General features: G+C 41.9%; 2 protein-coding genes across 2 annotated transcripts in view; one reads left to right on the top strand and one right to left on the bottom strand.

Moving 5' to 3' along the window:
* Nucleotides 1-5,000, bottom strand: part of LOC147022374 (uncharacterized) — a 151,951-nt gene that overhangs the window by 60,132 nt on the left and 86,819 nt on the right. The gene's annotated exons all lie outside the window — the stretch shown is intronic.
* Nucleotides 1-5,000, top strand: part of LOC147022375 (calretinin-like) — a 47,729-nt gene that overhangs the window by 35,968 nt on the left and 6,761 nt on the right. The window lies entirely within an intron of this gene.

Consider the following 5,000-nt stretch of genomic DNA (forward strand, 5'->3'; position numbering starts at 1 on the left):
GAATAAGCAAGAGATCACCAAGTGCAGGATTGTTGGTGTTCAAACACCAGCGAGGTGTCGTACTATAGAATGATTGTGGTGAGAAGATCTGTCCGAGGAATACATCTGTCTGCGGTTCAATTATGTAGTAGGTCTGCTGGTTGTATATTTACTGATTACGAATCCAGTCTGCTGGTTGGTTGCCTCAGATGAGAGTGCGAATCGGAGATTTGTCCGGGGTACCGGTACAAATTATGACTTCCTCTTTTCGAAAGGTATCGAGGAATCTCATGTCGAACACGTTAATGCTGGGCGACGGAACAGCCGGCTTAACGTTCCACGGCCTGGTGCTAATACGTGAGCGCGATGAAACGTTAAAGGAAACGTAAACAAGTTGTTTTGGCTTTTCATACAATTTTATGAAACTACATTTTCATGCCAATTGCCCTCGAGGGCTTAAGTTTCCTTTTCATCAGCATTAACACCACCAAGGATTAATGCTCTGGATGATAAGGACTTAAACATTATAGTTTATCAAAAGTGAGTGTATCAAACCCCACAGGCCAACAAATTGCAATGAGTGAGTGAACGGGTTTATCGTTTTTTAAATCACAACTGAGAGCAACAACTGGAAAAACATAGATAATAATCCAAGTGTTTCAAAAGGTGATTGGATCAAATATGGACTCTGATTTTGGAATAGAATAGTTTGCTTTTTTAGCACAGCTTTCAATACACTGTAGGCTCTCAGGATATGCAAGCGGTATGGACACTCACCTGAGCTGTCCAGCCTGAGTTTGAATCCAGCACCAGATATAAACGGTCATCCTGGTGCTTCACATGTAGGTCGAGGCATTAAAGTGTGCGCCGTCCATTGCAACGAGGTTAAGCCGTATAGGTGGACCAAATTGCCAGCACCGGTCATTCGTCGGTGTCAAATATCTCTTGGCGTCCTTAATGTAGGAAAGGTAAGCTATCGCCGGCACCTGAACAAATTATAAATTCTTACCCAAATCGCCTTCAGTCAATCATTCAGCATTGGAGTGGTGACCCGTCCAGGATTGGTTGGTTCCTGGAAATGTTGCCTGACTAGTCGTGACACATCCTGGAGCTCTGGAGAGTGTACCGCATAGCGGATAGCAGTATAATCAATCAATTAATTAATTAATTAATTAATTACACAGTCAACGTTATGCACGTGGTTCATTTGATTGCTTTCGACCACGGTGTCACCACCATCACAGGCACCGTATCTACAGCCAGCACTCCCTGTGAGATCTAACATCCACAATGTAAATGCAGACAAGTTAGCCAGCTTTACCTCCTCAACTGAAGGATAGATTAAACTGAGCATCCCATCTGCCGGCATTAGTCAGTGAACGTTGAAGATCTCAGGGTGTCCTTCACGAGGAGTATGCGAGATATCACCAGCAATCTGAACAAATTAAAAATTCCTGCCCTCACCTCAAGGGGGCACTGCCTCAGTGGAACAGCCACACCCTCAGCCAATGATGCTGCTCACCGCCTCGTGCTGCACACTGAAGAAGAAGTAGAGGTCCTGATAACATTTGGTTCAGTGAAGGAGGAAGTGACTAAAACTTCCAGGCACTTTGCTGATAGAAAAATATATCAACCCTCGTTTTTCCATAGACATAGATGTTGTATACAAAATCTATCATATTAACACACACAATGGTGTCTGTCTGTCTCTACGTCTCTGGCCGATGCATTCGGTCACTACTTATCCACACTCAACCAAACATGCCAAGGGGGACTAAGGGTCAAAAGACAAAGGTTGCAGCAACTTGCTTGGGTTTGCTCCCCTCACCCCCCTTGGGAGGTATGAAGGTGGGGCAGACGCAAATTCTTCATGTAAGAGTGTACCGTGTAGCCCCGCCCCCAGTGCTGGTGGGAGAGGGTGTTTCGAGTGACACTTCAGAGCCCTTAGTTGTATAACGAGTGAGAGGCGTTCGTTTTATTTTTTTGCAGTCGCTTAGCCGACGTTGCTTTAGATTTGACTACAAAATATCCCGAGGAATTACAATGGTTTATTGCCTTTTCCGGTTTGGAAAAACTCCATTATGCATTATTCGTGGCATTTTCCCAAGGCCGCTTCCAATAACAAATGTTACTCGAGCGAATTCGATGGCGCACCATTGCAACCCCCAACACTTCCCACCTAAAGGAAAGTTGAAATGTGGAAACAGTTCCACCAGAAATGACCCAATATCCAATTTTGAGTGAATATTTTTTTCCCCTTTTTGACCCGTGTGAAACGAAGTCCCCACCTTCTGGGGAATGAACCTGGGGTCAAATCCCCCCCAAAATCGTTATATATATCTTTCATGCGTCTTCCAATGTTAATTGCGAAAAAAAGTGCCCGTCGTTACTTATTTCGTTATGTGACCTTTTGACCCCGCCCTTGGGCCGGGGCCAAAGATAGCACTACTCCAGCACCTTCATGCCATGCGTTGATCATAACTACCAAGTTTGGTGAATTTCTGTCAAACAGTTCAGGATGAAATAGCATGACAGACGGAGCCGATTACAATATCCCGCCGTTTTTTTTCCAAAAAGTGTGGAGATAATACAAACAAGAAGAAGAATTAGAAGGGCACTCGGTAGAACGCATACCTCCGCTATGCAATGCATGATCAAGAACATATTGGGCCCAATATATATATATATATATATATATATATATATATATATATATATATAAATATATATATATATATATATATATATATATATATATATTTGAAATATCATGCCATGCATTGTTTTTGGCCTCATCTCTCAATGGTGAAGAATCACTTTAAAAATTAAAAAATTGTCGAATCCACATCTGGATTTGGATCTTCACCAAAATCGAATTGATTCATCCTTGTAATACACCCAACCAGTCCAACAAGTTTCATCCAAATCCGTCTACAACTTTTTGAGATATCCTGCACACAAACAAACAGACAGACAGGAGTGAAAACATAACCTCTGCCACCTTCGGTGGTGGAGCTAAGAACTAGAAGGGTACTCGGTAGTGTGCATACCTCCACCAAGCTGATTAGTTTAAGTTTTTTTATCCCATTGATTGGCCAGATCTGGATTATTACCTGAACCAAGCTCTAATCGGCTTGGTCTTGTCACCAAACCAACTCATCCATCCACCAAGTTTCATCTGAATCTGTCAAAACGTTTTTGAGATATCGTGCATACAAACAAACAAACAGACAGACAGGGGTGAAAAGATAACCTCCTTCCACCTTTGGTGGCGGAGGTAATAATGATGATAGCATAATAAAAGAAAGAACGCTGGACCTGAAGCCGATCCATGTTCTGGCCAATTGTACTAGAGCAAATTTGGAAGCATTCCGATTGGTGGGTCTGGAGAAACAGACTTTTAAAGGAATTTACACGACCGCCATTTTGACTCACTCACGATTACATTATTGGCATGTCTTCCACAATTTAACATCAGGACACTGTCCTAAATTTGCAACCCAAATTTGGTTGCATTCTGACCGGTGTGTCTGGATAAGAAGTTTTTTGAAGGAATTTACACGATTTCCATAAAAATTGACCAAGTCGGCCATTTTGACACTTCCGGTCAAGTGATCAGGATGACCTCCAGAATTTAATATCCCCACCTTGGCCTAATGTTGTAACACAAATTTGGTCACATTCTGCCTGGTGGGTTTGGAGAAGATTTTTGAAGAAATTTACTAAGTCGGCCATTTTGACCTCATTAACGTCATGTGACCAGAATGAAATAGGCAATCCCTAGTACCAGTCAGGAGCGGAACGTTGCTGCCAAATTTCAGCTGAATCGGCCCAGCGATTTGGCCGGAGAAGTCAAAGTCGGAGATGGACGTATGGACAGAGCGCGATGATAATACCTTATCGGGAATTAAGATTCCAGATAAGCCATTAATAAGGATAACAAGTAAAAAAAAGACATAAAACATCAGCCCCCGTTGTTTAGTAATTTTGCTGTACGGAGTTAAAGCGGAAGCCCAAATTTATGTACAACTAAAATGGCCATCAGTCTACCAGTCGGTCATTTTTGATCAGATTGCAAAATAAAGTGAGGTGCATGTGTACGCCGTCATGTACTGTGCTTGAGCCACGTTTGAACGAAATCGAACCATGCAGGTCTGAGAAATGGTTGGGGACACATTGAAGTAACAAAATGGCCGCCAGTCGGCCATCTTGGATCTGATCTCGACCAAAAATGACGTGCATATGTTAGCCATCATTCTTTATCTGTCTGCCAAGCTTTAACAACATCGGTAGACGCATGTCTGAGAAATGGTTGAGGACATGTTCAACATCGGTTTTTTTACAACTAAAATGGCCACCAGTTGGTCATCTTGGATCTGATCTTCTAAAAAAAAAAAAAAGATGTACATATGTAAGCCATCATTCACTATACGAGTGCCAACTTTGAACAACACTGGTAAATGCATGTCCAAGAAATTGTTGAGGATGTGTTCGACACTGGGTTTTTAAAAAAAAATTTACAACTAAAATGGCTGCCAGTCAGATATTTTGGATGTGATGTCGAAAAAAATGACATGCATATGTATACCCCCATATGTTGTCTTTTTGCCAAGTACAAATAAAATTGGTCCATACATGTCCGAGATATGGTTGCAGATGCACGCACGCACGCACGGACGCATAAATTGAGACCAAATCCAAAAGCCCCCATTTCAGACTAAGTCCAATGGGGGCGAATAACATGACCTCTCCCCCTCCCCAACCCCGGCAGCTCTTGCAGGGAGCAGGTGTTTATAATCTCCAATGGTCTACAAAAGTATTCAACCCTATCAAAAATGCCACATTTAGAGGAATTACAAATGATGTAGAAACAATTTTTCCAAATGAACTTTTTAAAACAATAACTGAAGAGATCAACCAAACACTGTCATAGTTTAAGAAGGTTCCATGTCAGGAATATCTGTAAAAAAAAAAACATAACAAATCAAAATTCACTGGTTGTAAAAGTATTCAACCCCTTA

Source organism: Eptatretus burgeri, chromosome 8, assembly GCF_056783735.1.
Source record: "Eptatretus burgeri isolate ZD-2024b chromosome 8, Ebu_testis_v1, whole genome shotgun sequence".
NCBI classification, from domain to species: domain Eukaryota; kingdom Metazoa; phylum Chordata; class Myxini; order Myxiniformes; family Myxinidae; genus Eptatretus; species Eptatretus burgeri.